The sequence below is a fragment of the Falco rusticolus genome, chromosome 9 (genome assembly GCF_015220075.1).
Source record: "Falco rusticolus isolate bFalRus1 chromosome 9, bFalRus1.pri, whole genome shotgun sequence".
NCBI lineage: Eukaryota > Metazoa > Chordata > Aves > Falconiformes > Falconidae > Falco > Falco rusticolus.
Window position 1 is genome coordinate 11,027,030 of NC_051195.1, and position 24,921 is coordinate 11,051,950.

The following is a 24,921-nucleotide window of genomic DNA, read 5'->3' on the forward strand; positions in this document are numbered from 1 at the left end:
TGTCAGAAACAGAGCTGCTTCTGTACAGCTTGCTACTAAAGTTTCAAACTTTTGCCATGAAAAACTCAGCTATAAATAACTGTGGATGATAGAAGTGGGTAACCCAGGAGGGAGTAATAAAAGTAACTGAACTGCCGTGTTCTGTAATTGTCTAATGGAGCAGGATTTTACAATGAATTGTGACCGTATCTGTTTCCTGTCTGTGAGCAGGAGAGAAAAAGCCTCACAAGGAGATAGTAGCAGATAAGCAGGGGAGAGATGGATCTATTTTAATTGAAACTTTTGGTAGCTTTGCTGTTGAAAGACAAAAACCAATGTCTAGCTGTGGTAAATATCATTGATAAACCAAAGACCTACTTGTACATTTGCATTTACAGTGTATTCTGAATTGTTGCAAACTTAAAGTATGCAGAAACAAGTGCTTTCAGTAGCAAGGAAGTAAACAATTTTTCCCCTACGAAAAGTGATCCTTCTGGGAAATCTACTGCCCTCTTAAGTGGCAATTCAGTGTTTTTAATAGTCCTGTATTATTCATGGGGAATCATCTCTCCTGGGTTGCGGTTTCAGAATGGGAAAAGAGGCTTCCTCTGAGTAGAAGGAAGAGACTGTGCAAACTGGTTTGCATGTAAGAGAAGCTGGCCAGATTTGGATGTCTTGCTTCCTCTGACAGAGGAATCCTCTCCGACTGGTTGAGTGCAAAAATGCAAACCTCAAATCAAAGCTGTCAAATCCAGCAGAGTTAATGAGGAGAAGTGAGCAAAGTTCTCACCGCTGTTTGATGGTTCTTATCTCAATGTCGTGCAGTTTTCAATGGAAATCTGCTGAAATGTGCTGATGACGCAAATAATGGGAGGCATACTGAATTCTGAGGCAAAGACATCTGTAAAAAGTAGAGAGAAGCAGACAAATCAGAAGAGTAAGACTGAAACAGAGGAAATGCCGTAGTGATCCCTCTGGGAGCAGGTAATCAAATACATAAATATAAGCTCAGAGAGTGCTGATAAGGAGAAGGAAGTGAAGAACTGATGGAAGAGAAGAAATAATTTGAGAGTGAGCATCAAATTGAAGTTGACTGTAGAATTCAGGGCTGTGAAAATCTGCAATGCTCTAGTATATAAACAGAAGAACTTGGTGTTCCACAGTGGTTAGAGCAGGAAAACATCTGCTTTGGTCTCTGCACTTTAAAAAATTAGGTACGTGACTGCTTCAGCAATATGGAAAACCAAATCTGAAAGATGTAATCAAAGTAACAAAAGCCCTTTTCCTCTTACTTGTGTGAAGAGTGCCCGGCACACTACTGCTGCTCTGTAAAGTTAGAAAACAAGACATTGTAAAGTCAACCAAGTAGTCTGAATTCGTGCGGCTTAGAAGATGTTTTATTTTTCATCCAAAAAGGAATTATATTCTAGAAATGGTGGAGAAACCCAGTGCTTTTAGAATATTCAGTTCTAACTTTTAGCTTTTAGTTATAGTAAAAAACCCAATCTGAATATATAATGAAGGACAAGGTCCTGCCACACTGACAACAAAGGCATTGACCAAGCCTTTGAAAAGCCATCAGTAACAGCAGAAGTTGGTGGTGAATCTTGTGTAATTTCAACAATGATCCATTTCTTAACAAAACCATCATTTGCAAAAAGTCGAGTTGCCTTTCAAGGCATCTCAAATTATTTGTTTACAGATGGAACGTTTACTGTGAAAAACCTTGACCCCTTATTTTGACTGAGAAATACAGAATGCTAGCCCTGGTACAATGTTTATCTCCAAACAGTGTGGTAGATCTCACTAGGTTTCTTCCATTTTGTGTATTTTGTGTTTCTTTTCATGTGCAGGGGGATAAGCACAAGTGCTACATATGGAGTGGTTTGGTTTTGTTTTAACATTGATAATAAATGTGGTTTTAAAAAAGAAAAATGAAGAGGCCTATGTAAATCACAATAAAGCCATTAATCTACCAAAGTGCTTTAGCAAGTAAAGACCTCATTGGATTTAATATGATAATTCCAGGATTTATAGTTAAATATATGCACAAGTGATTTGCAAAATCAAGGCCGTGTTAGAGATGTTATCTGAACTGATTTGTTGTTAGAGTTATTTCATTGCTGTGCTGTTGGGTTGGTTGGGGGGTGTTTTTGCCATAATGTATTTAAAGGTTTTGCATTTAAAACTATGAAATGCCTCGTAAAGAAGAGATTACTAGCTATGGAATAGAAAATACATTATGGTTGTGAACACCCTTTGTTTATGGCAGGAGGAGTTATGGGCAGTCCTTCCCACACACTTCAGTGGATTTGGGCTTCCTTTCCTACCAAGGCAGAGAAATCAAGGCACAGAGTGTGTAAACAACTTATCCACACACTATACAGTGACACCGGTGGGCCTGGGAATGCAGTCTGCTGCTTGAATCCAAGCTGCACACAACCATCCCTGCAGCATCTTCTAAGCCTCAGCTGAAATATTCTCATTAAACCTGGATTATTCAGTGCCAAATCAATCATAATGCTATTACCTGCAGTTCCAGGAATGGCTGTTGTTCTGCTGGGACTCAAAGATTGAGATCTTTACCTAGCTAGCAGGGACAAGCTTTGATGATTTGAGAGATTGCCCCAGCTCCAAACACATAAGTGTATAGTCCGTGAGACCAGAGAGCTCACATTCAGAAATGCCCTATGTCATAAATCTACATTTTTAAGATCACATTTTAAGATTAAATCAATCATTCCTCCCAAATAATATCCCACATTAAAAAGAGCATTGATTAAAAAACATGAACATCTGACAGCATTTAAATATGACTGCAGGAAAAAGTCCCCTGAAAAGAAAATTATGTTCTATATGTTAGTGATATTGTGCATAGGTATCATTAACACCACCCTGTTTAGGAGGTTGGCACCCATTTGTAACATCCTTTACTGGTTAGTGTTTTGCATTATTTTATATGTACAAGATGAAATCTCTGCCCTGTTGAGTCACATTTGTAGTACACCCCACCTGAGTCCCCTTTACAGTTTTAAGACCAAATTCCTGACGGTTTATGCCTCCACTTTATGTTTTCGCTTTGAGCTGCTTTGTTACCCTCTCAGGAGATAAGAGTTTGCTAAATTTGCTTGTGGCATTTTTGATCTAGTCTTCTTCCAGATCCACAGGCTACTTCTGAGAGGCCAATTAAAAGTAAAGGAAAAAGTAAAGCTTACAGTCTGGAGGCTGAGAGGTTATCATGCAGGAGTCCAATGTAACTGGAACATGTTAAGAAGTCTGAAAATCAAAAGGAGTCGACATTTGTTTGCCTAAAACCCTGACCTTGCTCTGGCAACTTCTTATGAATTGGATGCCTTCATCTCTTTCAATTTAACGTGAACTGCACAGAGAAAACAATAAAAATTAAAAAGTTCAGCCTGGTGTTTTTACTTACTCAGAGGAACTTTTCCTAGTGAAAATTTACCTCATTCTAAAAGTACTGTGTGTTTCCAGTCCCAGGCTGGCCCCAGGATGCTCAGAACTTGGCTACAGTCTGTTCCAAACTTCAGAAGATGCTTTCTAGGAAATCTGCCCGGACTTCCTGAAAGATGCCCCTGTGTCCGTGTTACTATCTTGACTTTCATCTTTTTTGTGCTGAAAGCTGAATTGAGACAACCTTGCTGATCTGGAGTGCATTAGGTAAGGGTTGTTGGTTTGCCCTCTCTGTGACCGAACAGGATATTATTTTTGGTACTAGGTGCCTTTAAAGCTCACCAGCTGTTTGCGTGGCACAGCAGAATGAGTCCTCTGTTTGTAGCCTTCCCGTTCCCCTCACAATGTTACTCTGCCTTTTACTTCTTGTAAGAAATCAGGATTGCAAAGGGGAACTTAAAACTGCAAGGGAGAAGCGAACTGGAGGTTTGAATGAGGCACAGCAAGGATTTTTAAGCCTGCTTCTTGTAGGGCTGCGTTCTGGCACTCTGACTCTTGGCCGGCGTATGTCCCTGTTCGGCAGAAGGAATCACTCAAGCAATCTGTGCTAAGACTTGTCAAAGTCTAAATTAAAATGCAGCTATCTTACCCTGGCGTTGTCCTAGGCTTCTACAGCGTGCTTCCTACTAGTAAGCTAGAAAAGAGGGGAGGAAGGCAAGCATTTATTTTGGTGATAATTGAGATTATCGATTATGCCTTTTACACCTTTTCATCTAAGAAACGAACATTTTATATCATTTGTGTCTCAAGAGAAAAAGAAGCTGGTCATAAGATGACTTCCACAAAAGGAGAGCCCCTCTAGCATAATTGTCTTTTCAGACAATGTAAGTGTACTTCTCTTTCTAATTAGTTGCATTTATGATCATGATTTGGTGTGTGCCTCTTAATCTACAGAATCTCCACAGAATGGTATCAGACTTTTGTCCCGTGGCTCCTAGCTGTATTGTATTTTATTATAATCATCTTCATTATAAGGAAATCTCTTAATTATGCTCAAAATGCTTTGAAGTTGAGAACAGTGCTGAAATGTATACATGGTACTTTCCCAAATGGCGCAGAAGTGAAAACGTACAGGGTTGTGCAGGAACATATAGTGCTATGTAACTCGAAGAGTTTAGTTGTTTCAAGGAGCAGAATTGTTGACTGGAATTCAGATCCAATAAATTAAACTCCCTGTGCTGCAGCTGACTAGCCAAGTGACCTTAGGGAATACCCTTATTCTTTTTGTACATTTTCCCCTTTGATGAAGTACGAATAATGTGACCGCAGAGAGGCACAGTGAGACTTAAATCATATTTTCACAAAGTGCTTGAGGATCCTCTAAGGAAGAGCATGTATACATGTGATTATTTATTATTTCATCGTTTAAAACTTTTGAAGTACACGAGTGTTGCTAGATTCTGTCAGTGTGGTTGCATGTAGGTGTAGTAAAATTAGAAATACATTTTCCTAGATAGCAACAGTATTAATGTTGTGAATCTGCAATTACCAGGGGAGTTGGGCAAAATGTAGGGTTGCAGGTGTGGCGATAGCTGTGACAGAAGCGTGAGTCTCAAATATTGTCCCTGAGGAGAGATTCCCAGAGTCTTCAAAGAGCCTTAGGAATGGTTACAGAGCAAGTTGGTCTGCTTTGCTCACCTGGTTTCTTATGTTGATTCTTTGACCATTTAATATGCAAGGATTTGGTTTATACTCTTAAATGAACTTTGGATTATATTCTATTTTTTAGCTTGAAAAGTAATTATTGAAGAAAAGCTTATGTTTTTTGTTGGGTTGGGGGGGACACGAATGAGAGAGGGAAACCGAGTGCTTAGAAATATTTTCAAGAAGGACTCGGAGATGTTACAAAGCTGACCATTAAAAAAACCCCTCATATAAGCTTAGCAAGAAGTGCTCCCTGTTGTTCAGAGGACCACAACTTTTTAAAAGCACTCTGGCCTGAGAAAGCAGCCGTAATAGCCAATGCTGACAGATGGTATTAAAGACACAGGCAGGGAACCAACACGTTTTTGATACTTTTACTCCCATTACAAGCTCTCTCAGTGCATGTCTTGTGGGTTAATTACTTGAGCTCTCACAGAAGGAATCCTGGCTTCTGGTGCAGCAGCTTGTTGCAAGACGTGGTAAGAAATTGCACAGGATTTTGAGCTCGTCGCCTGTGAATGTGTGTCACCCTGGTAACCGTTTGCACCTGCAAGCATGAGTCATAAGGGCTGAGGAACTGTAGGGTGATTTTTGGTGGTGTTTTCTTTTTGTAGCCTTCTGAGCATCAGAAATTCTTCATAGACAAAGCCACATAGGATAGAAAAGCACTGCTTTTTTTTTTTATTATTTTATTTTTTAATTTATTTTCTTTTTGACATTCCAGTGGCTTGGTGGGCACGACCAGGGTGCCTACTCCAGTTGTCTCTGTCCCACTGCATTTTACATGTATGTCAGCTAAGGGTCTATCTCCTTTATTTAACTTAAGCTGGTTTAGGTGGTGATCATTATGTTTACACTTGATATATAGGAAAACAAGACAGAATTTGGCAGTAACTACAGCCTTTCGTTCTTAGGGTTGTCAGGCACTTGTTAAAAAACACAAAACCTGACCTTTTTTGTGGTTTAAGAAAGGCACTTGTCAGAAGTAAAATGTAGCTTAAAATTCAGAGTCAGTGCAGGGACCATGCTGATAAGCTGATGTTTTATTCTGCAGATATCTTTCTAATAAGAATGGTATTTGTCCTCTTACAAACCCCATTTTATTTGAGGAGCAGGAGCTTATAAATTGGATAGCTTCAGTGACTATAGAACTGACAATTATCACCAGCTGAAGGTCTGTTCTTGAAGGTTGTACCAATGAGAGATTGCTATTTTGTAGCACCTTTCATCCCGTGTCTTACAGTGATTTGCAAACATTAATTAAGCCTCATAGCACCCCTCTGATCTGTGTAAGTGCTGTTAGTCTTAGAGATGTGTGAAATATTCATGATATAGTTGGAAGCGTTCAGAGTTTACCCCCCTCCCAAGCTCAGGGATGTTAAGGAAATGCAAAGTTATTTGAGATTCTCTGCATTGGAGAATTTGTCTTTTTCCTCTCTTTGCATATATCTGTTGACAGCCAAAGTGTCTTACTGTTTGTGTGCAGTCTTCTTGTTATTGTTCCAATTTTCAACAGAAGTGATAGGTGTTCTTTCAAATAAATGTTGTATTTTAATTCTTTGTACTTCCTAATTAACCAAATCTGCATAGCTGTCCACTATATAAAGGGTGATCAGGCCAGTGACTCCCTGTCTACTCCAGAAAACTGCAGGTAGAAATTATCTGGGCTAAGATCTATTATGAAACTGTAACGGGAGAAGGAACCTGTAAAGCTTGTTGTTGTTTTGATTCCACCATAACTATAAAGGAATATTTTCCTTTTCATACCTCCGTGGGTGTGTCTGTGTTAGCAGTTCAGAAGAATATTGGGCTTTTGAAGCGAACCCCCACTCCCCGTACTTTAATTCACATCACAGAGAGGTCCCGTAGTTCATAAACTGCATCTCTTTGGGATGAAACTGAACTAAAAGCTGTACACCAGCCACAAGCAAGCCATCAGTTTGTGGGACCACTGTGGGACCTCACTGAGACCTAGCAGCAGCGGGTTTGTTTCCCAGACCCACTCCCCTTGCTCTGCACTAATGGAAACCTACCCTGCATGTCCCAAATACACCGTTCTGCAGCAAACCCTGTAAGTCTCAGCAACCTGATATTTACGAAGATAACCAGAATCTGAAGAACCAATACAGCTCTTGTTCTGGGTCTTCTTCACCCCCTGAGGTAAGGAGGTGATGTTAGAGTGCCTTGAGCAACCCCATTTATTTTCTGCGCAATGCTTTTTTTTAGAGTATGCTTCAGCTTACATGGGAGTCTGTTTTGTTTACTCTCAGTACTGTTTAAGCTTTGATTTGTTTGCTTGCTTTAGTAAGTAATTAAGCTTGGGTTCCTTAAAATTGGTTTGCATGTTGTTGTGTGGCTCTAACGTAGTTAGTTTGGGTTTGGCTGGTCTAACCTTGCTGTGGTTAAGCTGCACATATTTTCCAGGCTGTTAATGGTCTCTGGTTTGATATAGTTTTTCAGTATAATTGAGCAAGCAGCAGGAAGGGGAAGCTATGGCTATTGAAAAAATGTTTCTATTGGAATATTAGAGCTGTCCACATGATCCACTGGACTGGGATCTCACATGTATGTAGCAAAGAGGACTACGGTGACACCAATACACAAGATACTGAATGATTTGTTGTTTCCATTATCTCCTATAATCTATATAATTTATCCCAACTTGTTTAGTGAACTTTGTTCACTGTATTAGAATCACAAAATGCTAAACTTCCCATTTCAGAAGTGGTGTGTTGGAGTACTTTTGGGACTTTTCTTTAGGAACAGTTGGCTTTCCTAATGAAAACTGTTTAAGAAAAAAGAAACCATCACCATCCCTATTTTTCAGGTGATTTTGCACTATGTAAGCATTTTAAGCTAGGGAATGTCCCTGTAATGTGCTAACTTGTTCAACTGGTTTGAAAAAGCTCTAAAGGTGGAAGGTTGAATGAGTGTGCAGAACAATGAAACAAAATTTCAAAAGACCGTAGAAAGTATGGTATTTTCAATAGTCTGTCCTACTGCGTAGCTCAGTGTCAATAGGAACTCCCCTGCCCACTGACACATATAAAAAAAATAAATAGCTTGATTGTTATTTTGATCTGCTTTTGGCTAACGGTTTTTCATAATGAAATTTCGTATCATCAGGCAGCTTAACCAAAGCTGTGGATGGCAGAGGAGGAAAGGAGACTCTGTAGCCACATGGACATATGTAGGTGTGCTGTTTGTTTGTTTAGATGTCCACTGGATGGAATTTGATGAGTTAGCAAAATTTAGGAGATGTTTTTTCTCTTTCATAATTTACCGGTAATGTTTTCCTGTAATACTAATACCCCGTATTTGCCATGAAAATTCATCACTTTGCATAATCATTCAGGGGTCTGTAGTGGTAAAAATATCAGCGTTATCCCTTTCTCTTTATTAATAGAGCAACAGTGGTACCAATCTACTACTCCTGAAAGACTACACACGGCCTGCTGGAAATCAATTGCCAGTTCCCTTATATATGCTAGCAGAAGGCTTATTTGAACTATGAATGGTCATAAGCTGCAGTGTCTAGTTCTAGAGATAGGCTCAGAGTGTTATCCACCAGATCCTTTGGGATTCCGGCTTGGACCCGTCTGTCTCTCTAAGGGACTGCATAATGACGATCAAGGGCCATCTTCCCATCTTGGAACTGTCAGGTGATTCTGCTGAGAAAGGATATATTGGAAATGACATCAGAGTTCGTATTATAGACCTAGGGACATGCTGCAAAAACGTTCTGCTGAGTCACCCTGGTAACCAGCCCAGATGCAAATCATAGTTTTCCAAAGGAAAATAAAAGTTAGGACAGAAGGGCAGATGTTTCTCTGATGAGATGGAAAACCAAACTATCAATCCCAGTAGGCTACAGTGGCACCTGGAGTGCAGGTTTGTGTGGGACAGGAGAAGGAGAAGGATGGCGTGTTTTGCCCCTGGTTGTTTTGGAAGGGGAAGACTTGAAACAAGCTCAGAGCACTTCAACCTTTCAGCTCCGTAGTATATTGAAGAGGCTGTCACCTAAGCAAATATTAGGCATACAAGAGCAAATCAAACATATTTTGTAGCTGCTGACCTGAAACAGCGAAAAGATGGAAAATTTTAATTTCTAGTCAGGTTCACATGGTAGGCATAATGTTGTGTTGTCCCATAATCGTTAATTTGATAAAGAAGAGTGTTGTGTTTGGATCTCATCTAGTTAGTATCAGCTCCCTTTTTACTTACTACTGTATTTTAAGGAGGCAATTTTTCAGCGCTCTGCTAATGTAATTTATCACCTACATTCAAGGCTCTGACAAGATACCGGCTCTTGTGTTATACATAGTAATTGCTGCTGCCCTCATTGGATTTGCTCTCTGGTTCTTTCTATAGCTGGAGTACTTCTGCTCTCAGATCTGCTTTTCTGGAAAGGATATTACAATGAAACAAGTGTCATAATTTCTCATCACATGCAATATACACAGTCTGTAATTTCCCTTTTTATAAAATGAAGCATATAGAGGCTTGGTATGAAGTGTGTTACATCCTCAAAATGGAAAAAGGTAAATTTGATGTATTAACTGGCTAGAGAAAAGACACGTAACAGGGTAATTCAGTAGGGATCAGGTACAAAAATATTGACAATCAGGTCTCTGATTAAAATCTACTTACCTACCAGTGACTGCTCGATGCATAATTAAGACAGATTCTTTACAGACTTTGTTTTACACAGAATGGTTACAAATACTCAGTATTTGAGCATTTTGTTTGCATGACACTTCATTACAAGGTTCTTTAACTCTTTCATGATATAAAGGGTATAGAAAGCATAAAACTAACATAATTTAGCCACAGTGAGAGCTCTAAGCTCAATTTCTCAACCTGAGAATCTCAGCCTAATAAATTATCTAAATTTCAATATTTACCGATTATAAATTCTAGTTACATTTAATTTTGAGAGGTCTACAAATTAAAACACAGCTCGACTTTGATACATTACCAACCTAAAAGCAATCAGCTAGAGTAAATGTAGGCTATCAGATATCTTTTTGGCTTGAGGACTGACAGTTACAATACTTTCAGAGGAGCTTTGTCTCATTGCCACCCAGGCAAGTTCCGTGTTGCAGAAATGTTATTGGAAAGCAATACTCCTGCAAAATATTGCATACAAGGAGTTGTATGCAAGAAAGTTCTTCATCTGAATATTTCTATTCATTATAAAAACCCTGAGAAATCCCGTGTGGATTCTTACAATGCATCTTTTGGAAGTGAACCCAGAGTTCTTCTGGATCCTATGGATGATGGATAGTTAAAGTTCTTCTGGATTCTTACTATCTCAGATGCTCGCATAGAGAGAATTTACAACCTCTCTCCTTCTTGCTGAAAGCAAAGTTCTCATGTTAATACAACAGACATCCAGAAATAATTGCAGTCTCATCATGAATATGAACATCCAGCTGGGATTTAAATCCCAGCGATGGAGTGCAAAGAGTAATGCATTAGAGCTGAATTCTCATTAGTGAATTGAACCTCCACGTTGTGGTAGGTACAAAATATCTATGCTAGTTGAAAATTAAAGGAGCAAGAGAGAAGAGGGAAATAAGCAAATCTTCCGAGAACGTGGCCTGGAAAATTGTAAATGTATTTGTTCAGGAAGATATCTTTGATGAAGTGCCTAACAGCCTAGTCATACCAAATCATTTTCCTGCAGCTTGGATAATCAAGGTTAGAACTACTCTAGTATCACCTCCTCCTCTTGAATTTGGTGACAGGTACATATGTTGGCCTGCAGACAGTTCTGTTCCATAGCACCTTTAAGTCTTCTGACATTTATCAGCTCTGTGCTGCAACAGAAGCAAAATTGTGCAAAGGTTTTGGTTAACAAAATTTTGTCTAAACAAGTGTTCAGTTAGATTTTTTTCTACCAGTTGAGCCTACAGAGCTGTGGCCACAGATATATTCCTAATTAAAATGTTGTAAAAATAGATATATTTCCATGAAGTAAGTGTATGTGCATATGCCAGCCCACACTGTATATTGTGACTAGGAAAGGTTTTGAATACCACCTTTTTTATCAGTGCATTCACTTCATCTGTCTGTGATGTCAGCTGGGACTGCTGACTTCTGTGAACTTGGTTTGAAGTAGTTGCTCTCTTGATAACTATAGCCATCCCTCATCATCTGACAAGGCAGCCAAGACTCACAGCTTGGCCATCTGAAGGAAGAAGCTGCAAAAAAGAAAAGTGACAGGCTCTCAGAAGTCTGTCCTGTATGCAGATCAGCTCGGGAAATATGTTCTTTCCCGAGCAGGAAAAAAAATATTTGGTCCTCAGAGCATATTAAATACACTGGAGAATTTCACAAGGTAGAAAGAACATTCAACCCAAATTAGTAGTTTTAGGAGAACTTCACATTTGATACAATTCTGCTCTGGTTAGATTTGTTTTCTGTTTTTTAAACCACAAAACCCATTTGGTCAGTATCAGGACATTGACAAAACCACTGCTATTGCGTCTCTTGGTATCTATGAATCTTATTGAGAATGTATGTTTAAACCAGGCCTTCCTCTTGCATGCTTGTTGCATTTTATTTTTCGATTTACTTCTGTTAACTTCTACAACATCAGTTTCTGCAGAGTCAAACTTCTCTGGAGCTTTGACATGAAGACGTTTGACTCCTAAGATCTTCTATTTGGGACCTTCTGACCCTAGGTTAAGTATCATTTTAAATTAATGATATTTAAAATACTAAAGCCACAAGTTGAGGGAAGAAATGACCTTGTGGAGGTTCTTATGTTAATTTTGCTGTGTTATCTTTGGCAGTAACCATGAATGCAAATGATCTCCTAGCATATAAGGATAATACGGTTTTAATTTTGTAAGTCAGTAGCTACCAATCCAAATGGGGGTGGGTTACTATCTTGGCATCTCTGCTGGGAAAAAGAAGGAATCCGAACAGCTGTGCCTGAAACAGCAAATCTGGAAACACAGCTGAGAGTTGGTATCTATGCACTGATCATAACGTACAGTCTAGTACTGGTCTGTTTTGACATGTGGCTAATAGTGGCTTTTAGGAACAAGTGGAAGAAAAGAAACCTCATGTATCTCATCTCTCGCAATGTTAATTAGTGTGTAATTCATCTACTACATGCAACTCTTCAAAGAAGAAAGCCTTTCCTCAAAATGGCTTCTGATGCACAGGGTAGCAGTGTGCTGGTTTTGGCTGGGGTAGAGTTGATTTACTTCCCAGCAGCCAGTGTGGGGCCGTGCTTTGGATGCGTGCTGGAACAGGGCTGACAGCGCAGGGCTGTTTGGTTACTGCTGCGCAGAGCCTGCCCGGAGCCGAGGCCCTTTCTGCTCCTCTCACCGCCCCACCAGCGAGGGGCTGGGGGGCACCAGGAGCTGGGAGGGGACACGGCCGGGACAGCTGACCCCCGCTGACCCAGGGGGTGTCCCATACCGTATGGCCTCATGCTCAGCATGTAAAGCTGGGGAAGGAGGAGGATGGGGGGGACGTTCAGAGGGATGGTGTTTGTCTCCCCAAGTCAGTGTCGGCACGTGACGGAGCCCTGCTTCCCTGGGGATGGCTGAGCACCCACCTGCCCGTGGGAAGCACTGAATTAGTTCCTTGTTTTGCTTTGCTTGCGTGTCAGCTTTTGCTTTACTTATTAATATGTCTTTATCTCAACCCACGAGTTTTCTCACTTTTACCCTGTTGATTCTCTTCCCCATCACACCAGGGGGAAGTGAGTGAGCAGCTGTGGGGGCTTAGTTGCCAGCAGGGGTTAAACCACAACAGTTGTCCGTAAACATAGTGAAAGCAAAGTAGTAACAGAATTCAAACATTTTAATCTTTGAAGACCTTGGTCATGATGCTGTGTAATCAGCTAAAAAGATTCTGCTGTCAGGTTGCCTTTCTACACATTGAAATAGTGGAGTTTTTAAGGATTTATGCTAATGTAAATTTCCTTATGGCTAGGACTGTGAAGTAGCATTTGGTTTCCCATCTTCTCAGAATGGATGTCTCCATTCTGCAGGAAGGGAGTATTTTAGCTGGATGTACCTTTTTGTTCAATGAATAACCAATTAGTGATCCATAAACCAAGTTACGACCACTAGTACGATATTCTTTCTCATGTAGTGTCAAACCAAGAAAGCAATCAGTATCTGAGGATTATGTAGCACACTGTGCAAAAGCAGGCTTGGTTTGATAATGGTGGCACCGTTATTTTTACTGTCTTGTGAAATTACCATTGAAGTTATAAATGATGTTGTGTAGCGTTATTGAAAACTGTTGATAATTAATTATTAAAACAGTACGTACCTAATGTATTGCACCTTGTTCTGGTGTATCAGAAGTTTTTTAGGAAGAGGAAGAGAGTTTCATCTTCACTGAAGAAGGAACTTAAATTGGATTTTGGTTTGGTTATATAGCTACGAATAGTACTGGGCTTTATGACTACGTCTGGTGTCATCTTTGGTAGGTCACATCACAGGGGAAAGAAGTCAATATATTTTGATGGAGAACTTGCACCTCTGAAGAAGTGTTTGATTGCGGGTAAGGTGGCACAAAATTAGTGACACAAAGTTGCTCTGGATTTCATCAGAGTAAATGAGACAACGTTTGGCCTGGAGCCTGACAAATGTCCCAGAACTGCTCGCTTCCTATCGGATGTGATGCTGTTTTCACTGTTTTTGATGAATGCATTCTGCAGTTCACTTCCTCCTTCAGAGACATCTTTTTTGAGCTCTCCTTTATGAAGTGCAAAGGCATTCTCCCTGCCTTGTTATCGAGTCCCATTCACAGCACATAGAATTACGACATTTTATTCTTTATGTAAATGTATTATAGGGAAGTAAAGCAAGTAAAAATAATGAGATGATGAGCTTTGATGGTACTGTATAAGGAACGCAGTATTTCAGTGAAACAAGTGACAGCCAATAACACTGCCCTGTTTTATCTTTTTGAACACATTTTACATTTCATTCTGGTGCTTTGCATTAATTCACATAATATGCCTGTTGATAACAGGTTTATTCAAAAACTCATTAAAAGTTGTAGAAAAATGAGATTTGCATAGAAAAAAATGTCTTTGGAACTTTATGTATTTTCCCCTTCCTCCTTTTTCCAGCCCTCAATGTGCACAGCAAAAGGCTGATATGGCAGACATCAGTCAAACTTCTGCTGGCGTGACTTGTCAGAATTTCTCAAAAAACTTCACAAAAAGAAGGCAAGGGCAGGATCCAGACCTGCCAAACTTGCAAAGGCTGCGAGCCTAAGGCTGTCCTAACTGCTATTAGTGAGAATTGGAAACCACATTAAAGCACTTCAACACAGCAGAGAGGCCTCCTGCACCAGTGATTCTTATTTCTGAGCATGTGAGACCCCAGTGTCTGTTGGAGGTGCCAGGCGGAGTGCCCTGGAGGGGAGCGACTGTCCGCTGGTGCGCAGGGCAGCACCTGCTCCGCTCCTCTGCCACGGCTCACCCGGGTACCCAAATGCCCTTGTGCATTTGTGGATCCCCTCCAGCAGTAGAAATGCATTTTTGAAATTATTTTTTTATTTTTTCTCCTGCTCATTTAGTTCTTGGCTGTATTCCTAATTCTGCCCATAGGGAGGCATATGAGTAGCATTTGTTAAAAACTGGGGGATGTGGATACCTGCCTATTTGAAACTGGGGAAAAAAGCATCTATAAACCATCGAGTATGTTAGCCATAACTAAATATCTAATAGCCTTTTCCTTGGAGCTGCCCCATAGGAAACCTTCCATTATTCATTGTGTTCTTTACACTCTAGTATATGCATTTATGCTATAGTATGAAACTGTTTTGTAGGTGACATCTACTAACCTCTAACCACTCTAACCTCTGTAACTCTGATTGCACTGTAACCTCTTCAATCCATTTGCCTTTATCACATTTATTCATGTTTTTTTCTGTGACACAATATGAAGTAATGGTTGCCACAGGAACTGCTGCAGTCGCAAACAAGCAGCCACGCAGCTTTCACCACACCCCGTGAGGGCAGAGGGGCAGCACAGGCAGCTCCACAAGCGACAAGGGTCGTGCTGTCCCTGCAGTCAAGATGTCCGTTTTCTAGGACACGATGTCTTTGGGTTAGTCTGCAGCGTGCTTTCTGGAGGTCAGCGCATTAGATGCTGTCAGCTGTCTGCAAGGAACAAATACATTTTGCTTTTGAAATGACTAGACAGAAAGTTCTTAGCGCTCTGCTGGCAGTAGGTGTTTTGGGTTTGTGGCCTGCAGACTTGTCAGCACAGTGCCCTGGGACCTTTCAGTAGGTCAGCTGTAAAAAGTCAGGCTTATTAAGGAGTATGGAGAAGTACGTCTCTCTCACACTTGGAATCTAGCTGTTAACATCGGTGTTTCGTTGAATCATGAAGCAAGCTAGTCCTGGGCTGTTGGCATTTGGCTAGGTAAACATCTTCCGTGGGCTGAAGGAGGTCAGCGTGAGGCAGCCATGTGTTGTGAACTTTCCCTGCTGTTCCTGGAAACTGTTTTCTGTATCACCTGCACAGTTCTCTTCCCTTTCTTCTCCACTTCCATAATCTGTGGTGGCCACAGCTCCCTTGTGTTGCCACCTCCCCTGTTCATTGTTCCCTGCTGAAGGAGCCGGCAGCGTGGGGGCTTTGCCGCAGTAGCGTGGGGTGGGGACTCCACCACCTAAATCCATCCATACCGTCTCCTTGACTTGCTGCCAGAAGGAAATGATTTCTTGCCGTTTTGAAGACAGGCCCCCCTTTTTTACCTCATTTTCCTCAGTAGCTTGCTGATCTCAATGAAGAAATAAAGAAACCCTCAGCTCTTTTCTCCCCCTCCGTCCAGAGCGGCCAGAGGGAAGGAGGAAAGTATTTTAGGAGAGAACGAAGCTGGGAAGGCTGGGAATAAGTTGGGGGAAGGGGGCCAAGGCAGGAAAACAGAAATCTTCTTCTGTTAGTAGTGAGTCAACTCATGCAAGGGTTTCAAGGCAACTTTTTAGCGCACACCTGCTCTACGTGATATGTTGTGGTTTTTATCATGTTTTCCCCACTTTTGTATTGTTTTAACAATGTAGGTACAAGCAGTTGTAACAGCTACTTCTCATTGTTTGGCTTGCAACAGAGAAACTGTCAAATTAAAATAAATTCTTGGTTGTTGATTTTTTAAACATTATTATTAGGAAAAATGTGCTCTTTCAGAAGTATAGTAAAAAAGTCAAACTAGTAGTTGAAAAAAAAAAAAAACAACAATAAAAAGAGGTATTACACAGGTAGGACTGAAACATCCACTGCAGTACAAGCTGAATTTATCAGTCCTACAAAGCAGGGGTAGTGAACCAAAGTTAATGAAAGTGGTGTTTTACAGAGCTCCTTCAATGTGCTAGTGCTTAAGAACAAGCACTGAACCCCTAAAGAAAGGACTAGGATGGCACAATAAATTAAAGTATGTTATTGGATTGAAGAAGTTAGCTGAGGAACTGGGTGATCTCAGTCAGCCAGCTCTTCCTATGCCATTGCTTTGGTTTGTTTCCATACTGCTTGTGGCTTTATAATGTGTTAGGATGTAATGGTGACGTAGCTTTTGTTGTCTATGCTGACTGCCAATTTCATCACGTGAAGCTGTTTTAATTATCTGCCCAGAAGAATAAAAGACAAATTAAAAGTCATATGGGAGTAGCAGATCCTTTGAAAACGAATTTGCTTTCACTTCCACAGTCACTGACCCACTGTCTGCCTTGTGAGGTGAAGCAATTGGGTGGATGCTAATGTAGAAGTGTGAGGGAATGGAAAACAGTGATGTCATACTTGTCTATTAAATTATTGAAGATTTTTAATTACTGTCTCAATGGAATTTTCTCGTTAACAGCATGTTTCAACTCTCGAGCAGTGCAGTAAGTCTTACACAATCACCAGCTTTTTAAATTAATATATTAAACTCAGATGATGTGTATGATCTTTTTAATACAACATAAGATAGCTCTGCTTTTTGATACTCTTCACTACTAAATTTTTTTCTTATGCATTTGGCTCTGAAGAACACCATTATAAGTGAATTAATACATAGTGCAGCTACAGTTTATGTCTTCTAGTGTGCTTCACTTTTTTCCTGTTTGATAATTCAGGTTTTATGGCTTGTGGGAAATTTACTGTACAGGTACATATACAGAGATTGGCTAGGCAAAGGGCCTGAGAGCCCTCTGAACTAAGAGGAAGGCGTAAAAGCAACAATATGTCAAGGAGTGACTGAACAAAGTGGCTGAGGAAAGAAACTGAAGGATGCAGGGGGCTGCTGAGGTTTGATAGAAAGCCCAGGAGCCAGCCTTGGGAACCAGTAATAAACAGGAGATGAGCTGGAGGGGGAAAAAGTGACGAAGATGATGTGGAGACTGTGACAAATGCTTCCAAGAACTTTTGTCCTAGGACATAGATGAAATTGGTTTCCTTTTTCCAATGAAATATGGAAGGCTGAGGTTGTTGGATCTGGGATAGGGATCCCAGAAGGATTGTAGTCTTGATGTCTGTTCTTCAGAAGGAAAAGATGGCAATGCACCAGAAGGTAATGCCATCACACAAAATTTACAGGAAGGCATAGCTTATCAGGCTTGTTCTGTGAATGACCAAGCACGCCCAGAAAATACCCACTAAATAATCCAAACCTGTGAGTCCTAAAATCGATGTTTCTTGCAGTTCTTCGGCGAAATTAGGCAGCTTGTACACGTGCCTTGGGCAGCCCCTCACAAAGCCATACTTGCAGGGTAGAGGTGGTTTATTTTTTATGAGAGTTAAAATATTCATAGAGAGCAGCTGAGCTAGCTGGAGACAGAAAACTGCTTTCAACTGGAAAATCTGTTAGACAGGCAGGTTAAAAGCCCAGGCCACCATATTGTGTCGGCACGCCTGCCATTCACAGATGCTAGCGCCATCCGTACGTGTGCAGCTGGCTGCAACCAAGCTTCCAATTTGCTGCTGAACTTTTCTGTCTGATGTCGGAGTCCTTCAGCTGTTTTTTGTGTTGAACTGATTTATAACTTCTTGACGTCAAGTCTAGCAGTATGTGTGCTTTATGGGCTTTCAGTGGATGTGCCAGCAAATTTATGAACCACATCTGGGTCAAACTTTTTGTTCTTAGTTTAGTGTTCTGGTTTGGAGGAAGTGAAATTTGGCTGGTGGGATATGACAAGAAATCTTTTGTTTCACTTTGATACTAAGCAAGATAAATGTTTTGGTTTTTAAACCAGCTATTCGGGATTTTTTTTCTTTTGTACATGTCAATCACTACAAAAAGGTTTTCATTGCATTGAAGGTAATTCAGCTTTTGAATTTGAAAATGCACACAATTTCTGTGTGGGTTTTCATGTCATACTATCTTGCTAACAAAAATTTTAAGTCAAATGCTTATTCTAAATATGAAGTTATTCTTCTGAGCATCAGTTTCTGATGGGTGGTTATATTGTCATTTATTAATTGGATAGCGTTAAAAGGAATCTGGGGCAGAAGCAGAGCTCATTGATGCAGGTATTTTAGAGGGGAAAAACAGATATAAACTTAGTTCCCTGCTGTGGTGTAGATTCAAATAGCTGTTTTTTTCTCTACTTTGGCAGTATGAACAAGGAGGACTTAAGGAAGTGGCACCTGTGCATTTAAGGGAATTAATTCATTCTGGTATGATGTTATATAAATAAACCAATGTCTGCTACTAAGATTTTAATTCTTTTCTTGCCATGCCCTGATGAAGATGTAGCTCCCTGGCTGCTGCTGGCAGTTTTTTGGGGTTGCCTTGGGGTTCTTTTTAAGTGAATTTGAGAAAATTTTAGAACTTTGTCAAGTAGTCTAATTTTATAGATTGGTGCATAAGAGATGAAGCATTTTTGTTACTTAGTTCTTTGAAAGGCAAGAAACAGGGGCTTTGCTATGACCAAGCCATTTCTCAGAGTCACACAGTACCAAGGAACTGAAATGTGCTTTCCAGTTCAGTTCCACGGGTTAAAATGCCTTTCTGTCATGGGGCACCAGCCAGTCCTTTCCTACATCCCTATTTACCTAAAAATCTTTCTGTCTACCTGTGCATCTATATTCAGGGACATTCCTGAATGATGTCTGAGGAGACTAATGGCATTTACATAAGCAAAGAGCTGTACTGACAATATTGCCCTGCATTATATGGATAAAGTGTTTCTAAATGAAACCATGAGAAAAGAGTTTAAAATTGTCTTTTGTCATGATTTTAATTAATCAGGTTAATCTCAACATTGTGATATTGTCTACAGAATAAATGGTATTAAACCAACGTAAATAAAATAATTACTGAGATGGGCTTGTAATTCAATAGACAATTCATGTATGATTAAATGCCCACACTTTGCTACATTTATTTATTAGAAATTAGTTTTAAACTGATTTTTATGGATTTATTTTTGCTTTAATTAGTATGAACTACTTGATCCATGTATAGTGTCAAACACTTAGGGATGTATTTGAAAAACTTTTATGTGGTGTATGGGTAACTTTAATCTTTGTGTTTCTGAATTTCAGATGAAGTGTATGGTTAATAAATAGACAGAAGGAGAGGGAAGGTGCTTCAGGAAATTTCAGCACAGAAACATGCAGGTCTGACCGAACAGCAGCTGATTTAAGTGGCTTTAGTGTTCAAAATAAGCAATGTCTTCTGAAGTAAAAACAGAAGTATCCATTTTATATTGGTAGTAATTCTGAAAATCCACCATTGAACATTTTATTTAAAAGCCTAAAATTGTAGCTTGGCTTTACTACATCACAACAGAAAGGTGGACTATCCCTGTGGCTGACTGGAAAACTGTCGGTGGATAGCCCCCTCTCAGATGGATGGGTCCCTGCTTTAAGCCCAGGGATTTTTCAAGCGAGTGGTTTCTGGTTGCTCCATTGAATACAGATTGAAAAAAAAAAGTCTACAAGCTACAGATACTTATCTCAGCTTTCAAAGCATGTGTTCAGCATTCAGGAAAGCCACTGGAATAGCAACCCTATAGGCTTTGTTGTGGAACCTGATTTAAGACAGAAACCAACCTTTCAAGTTTTTTCTCTTTGTTCTGCCTTTGTTCTTTGTAAATAAAGTCGCAGGAAAGGCTCAAAGATGAGAATAGTTGTTTCTCACTCCTATCCAATTATTGGCCTTTCTGCCAACTGAAAATACATTGACTGTTGCGGGTACATGCAGTATGCAGTCTTCAGTGTATGCAACTGACCCAACAAACAAGATAATTAAAGCCCTGGCCACCAGATTTCCACTAGCCACTGTCATCTAGATTTTGTAGTAATGGTTCAGCTGGAAAACTTTCCTTTCTCTCTAGTTCCTGGAAGTAAAACTTGCTTAAAAGCAGCAAGCGCTTCCTGCTCAAAAGCACACTCCTTGGAGACGTTTTACTCGGAGGCAGACCTAAGGTTAGTATGGAAAATGTAGGAAGTTGCAACAGAGCAAACGTTAAGCCCATTGTGCAGAATGATAAGATGCAATTAATCCTGTGTATGTCTTTTACATCTGTTTCTGACTGTCTCTGGCATTGGCAAAGCTGCTGTTGCGGTTATGTATCTTAAGAAAGCAAAATTTAAGAACAGTATTCTATTGGTGACAGCACTGTAACTGTGCTGACCTGGTCCGCTTGATTTGCTAAGGGCAATTCACTGACTTGGACCCATCTTGTAAGTTTAACTATCAGTGAATGGCCCCAAACCCACCCCTGTAGAGTAAGAGGCATCTTGTGCTTGTAACAGTTTGATTTAAAAGAGTAGGAGGCTTTCTGGGACATCACCTTCATTTTCCATAATTTCTGCCTTGCCCTGTAGTAAAGTTCCAGTGGCAAAGTTGTTTGTTGAGAGAAAGGGCACACACATCACACATGCCTGTTTGTGAGGCAGCGGCAATATTCTGTTTCTCTTTGAATTTCCATAGTGTTTAGTGTGTGTAAACTGACAGCAAGTACTATTTCTGGAAGAAATCGTAGTTGAATGATGTCATGTATAGTGTATAGTGCTCTTTAAAAAGAAAATGTGAATTTTAACTTCAAAACAAGAAAAAAAATGCAAATGCTCAGCCTGTCCACCCATGTGCACATGCAGATAGATGTACGCTGTATTTCTTGTGAAGGTGGAAAGATGGTATTCAAAAGAAAATGCCATTTTAAAAACTCAAGGAGAGGAATAAATATCTTCATCAACTTTATTCCCCAGATTGTTACTTTGATTCACATCTCTTTAGTGGTGGTGTTCACGCCACTGCACACCTTCTGCTGTTCCAGTCAGTCATATTGTGTGTTAATTTTTCTTAAAGGTTTCTTTCTGGGCATATAAATGGACACCTCTCAAAATCCAAAATAGTCAGTGTTTGGTTAACGGGTTAAATGCAAATGCTTCAGACAGTGAAGGGAAGGTGATCCAGGAGACCTATAGATGTCACTGCAAGAGGCTCTCCATTTATTTGTATCTATTTGTATTTATCTTTGCATGTGTGTAACCATTTGAAGTGTGTGTGTATTTATATATACTTTAGAGGAGGGCGACTAGCATATATTAATGTCTTAACACATCTCAGTGGGTATTTCATAGAAATATGTAATTTTATGCAAGAGGAGGGGTGCTCCAAATTGGTAGCAAAGTATATGCTTATCAGCTTTAATTAGTCACAGAACTTATACCTCCAGTAGTTTAAGCAGGTATGGAGTCAAAGATTTTCCTGTGGGATTCACCATCTTTCTGTCCTGGCAATTTGCTTACAGATGCTGACATTTTGATGTAATCCGTCCATTAAAAAAAACCCAGAAGTAAGGTCTTCAGATATACTTTTATGTCCCTGGGACTTAACAAGTGCTTTTTACTGAAAAGATTCAGGAGTGTCCAAAGGAAATTGACTCAACCTAAGACAAGGAGACCATCCATTTTTCCCTCAGACATGCATAAATTTTCATAAGGGACCTTTGGGAGCTCCTCTAGATCCCCCTCCAGCATATCAATTACATTAAGTAACTGATCTTGCTTAATGTAGTGGAGTCAGTGCTTCTTCATGTGATCTGTCAGGATGAAGTTCACAGCTGCTAAGGATGTATCTTGCAAGATCAGGCCCTCTGCTAGTGCTAGATGAGTCTTGGAAATCAGAAACAATTAATTTGCTACTCGTACTAGTTCTACCTGCAGCGGAGTGGAGGCTGTCTCTAGTTTTTACAGGACTAGGAAGCACAGTTGTGCCTAAGACTTGTCTCAGAAGTCCCATTTATGAGTAACTCCTTTTTTCCAATCAGGCAGTGTGGCATGTACAAGCACTTTGTGTCTATCCACCCACACTTTGTCCTTTCTGCTTTCATCTGAAATGCTCCACTCTAGCGCTCAGCAATATAAAATTGATGAATAAATAATATGCTAAAAGTGGGAAAATATACTGCTGAGTAAATGAGTTGGTTGCGGCTGCTTTCCAAATGCCTGAGCTTTAGCTAGAACACAACTCATAAACCCAGAGATTTTCAGTATTGTTTTAACAATTTCCAGCTCTGTGTTAAACTATGTGTACCCTCATTCAAGATAAAGTATTGGTGTAGTAAAATAGTTTTATTCCATTGAAGGAGAAAAATGGGGAAGCTACTACCAGTATATTATTAAAAACAAAACACACACCTGGCATTTTCTGTAACTGTTTTCACCATGTACGCAGTGCTCCTAATCATAAAACAGCTCTGTAGATTTTTGAAGGTTTAAAATATACTTTTTATTTTCCTGGCAATTACGAAAGATTGAAAGATCCTATGGCCTTAGGTAGATTCTGAATGTGAGCTGAGATGTAGCTCTGCTGAAGGCGCGTGCCACTTGCCTTTAGGCAACATGCAACGGCCAAGAGTACCAAGCAGGGAAAATGTGGCTGCTGTTGTTAATAGTGGTTATTACAGCATGGTTGTGCTGCCTAGCTTGGGTGTACAAAGTTATCTTTTGCTCTCATCAGTGACACGGAAACACCTTTGCTACCCTGTGACCTTTTTCAGTGAGTTTTCTGGTGCTGTAGGTACAGCAGGTTGTGGTTTTACTGCAGAAGAAGGAAGTTCTTGGTGTTCACTTCAGAATAGACTTTGCTACGTGTTAGGTTCATGTGGTGAAAACCATGGCCGTTTTTGAGCTCAGTAGCTTAAGTAGAGGTTTCGGTGCAATTAGAAATGGAAATGGGATGTAGAAGAGAGCTCAGGGCTCTGAGATGACTAAGGGAGACGTGGTCTGGCGGAATGAAAAAAGTGAGACAGCTCCAAGACTAAGAAAGAAAAGAGATGAGAGCTAAGGAAGTCGATGAGGAACAGGTTACTTCAGTCAAAATGGAAACCAGGCCTGGATGAGAGGAGATGTCAGAGAGAGAGAGATGAGATAATATATAGTCTAGGTGATACAGAGCATTCTGCATATTGTGTTACTGAAAACAGCTTCCCAAAGGACTCTGGAGAGTTCCTGACCTCCCATCTCCTTCCTCTCCCTACTCGTTATCGCTTCTCAAGTAGCGCTGCTTGCTTAGCTGTTTTCTTTAAACTCTTTCTTTCAGAATATTCCAGCGTTTCATAACCTCAACAGTGCATTTTTTCCAAGAAGAAAGCTCTTATGCAAATACCCCCCGGCACCTGGACCAGTTGTCCTAAGGCACCGTGAAGATAAAATCACCTTGATTTCTTGTCTGTAGAATGCTTCTTCCTGGAGTATAAGAGAAGGCAAAAGAAATTCTCCACAGGAGTTTAACATTCTGATTTCCGTGTACGTGTCCTGTCCTGGTGATTACAGCTGCTGCTCACATGGTGCTCTGAAAGGAAAATTTGTCGCTGTAATTCTGAAGCTGAGGAAAAAGTAGAATTAAGATTTTGCCTAATTAGTGCTACCTTTCAAAGGTCTATTTTGAGCTGTCTTCCTCCAGCCTGAACTGTGTGATAGTTTCTGAAAATGTAATTTAATCATATCTGATTGCTTGTTGGAGTCTGCAATTAACTTAGGTGCAGGGGAATTAACAGTATTTGCCAGGTGCTGCATAATTTACCAGGAGCTGCTTGTGCCACATATATGTAAAGTGTGTTGGCTGTTTAAATTTATTGGCCAGAATATTATAAGCTTATGATTGACTAAATTTTATTGCTTCCTTTCATTTCTGTCCCCAGGATGAATCAGCCATGAAATACCATGTAATTATATACTCAGTACTACCCAACTATCCCTTGCAATTATGCCGCATTATAGCTGTTATTTTGGAAGATTCAAAACTACCTATCGAGGAAGTTATTTTTGGGATGCATTTGATTGCTAGGATGAAGCTAAATCTTCAAGTAATTCTAGACATGATATTGAATAAACATCCTCAATGAACTCATTGAAAAAGTAGCTTTCATCTCAGAAGACCTCTGAAATCCCTTCCTATCTAAAAGGGTAGAAGTCGCTTTAGAAAAGATCTTGTTCTGTTAGGACTAACATTTTTGTCCTATTTGGGAGTCAGTTCTTGCATCGGTTGTATAATTAAAAATAGTAAGAGAATAGAAAACTTGGCTGACTCCCTGCAGGAGGAGTTGTGGACTGTTTGGAGTGCCTTTCTGAGATCCAGATTTGTACCCTAATCCTACTCTCAGGCCTTCTTGCATTGTAAATTGCTGAATACCGGACAATCTCAGGAGACTTTCATGTAGTCTTTGTGCTTCTTTTTTTTTTTTTTTTTTACAGTGTCAGGAAGGTAAAGCTTTAGAGGAAAGTAACCCTCAGCTTAAGTCTTGGTTCAGGAACGACAACTGTTACAACTTCCATGCCTCACTAGCTAGCAGAAAGGTTTCTACTGTCTGACACCTCTCTTCTCTGTCAAACTTGGAAATTTGCACCGTCA

The 24,921-nt window shown here is 40.1% G+C and overlaps 1 long non-coding RNA gene across 1 annotated transcript; it reads right to left on the reverse strand.

The window, feature by feature from the left end:
* Positions 1–429: 429 nt before the first annotated feature.
* LOC119154131 lies at positions 430–23,842 on the reverse strand. The gene is made up of 3 exons (XR_005106342.1): positions 23,727–23,842; positions 11,139–11,300; positions 430–880 (listed from the first exon to the last, which is right to left on the reverse strand). It is a non-coding gene; the product is annotated as an uncharacterized LOC119154131 (long non-coding RNA).
* Positions 23,843–24,921: the final 1,079 nt, after the last annotated feature.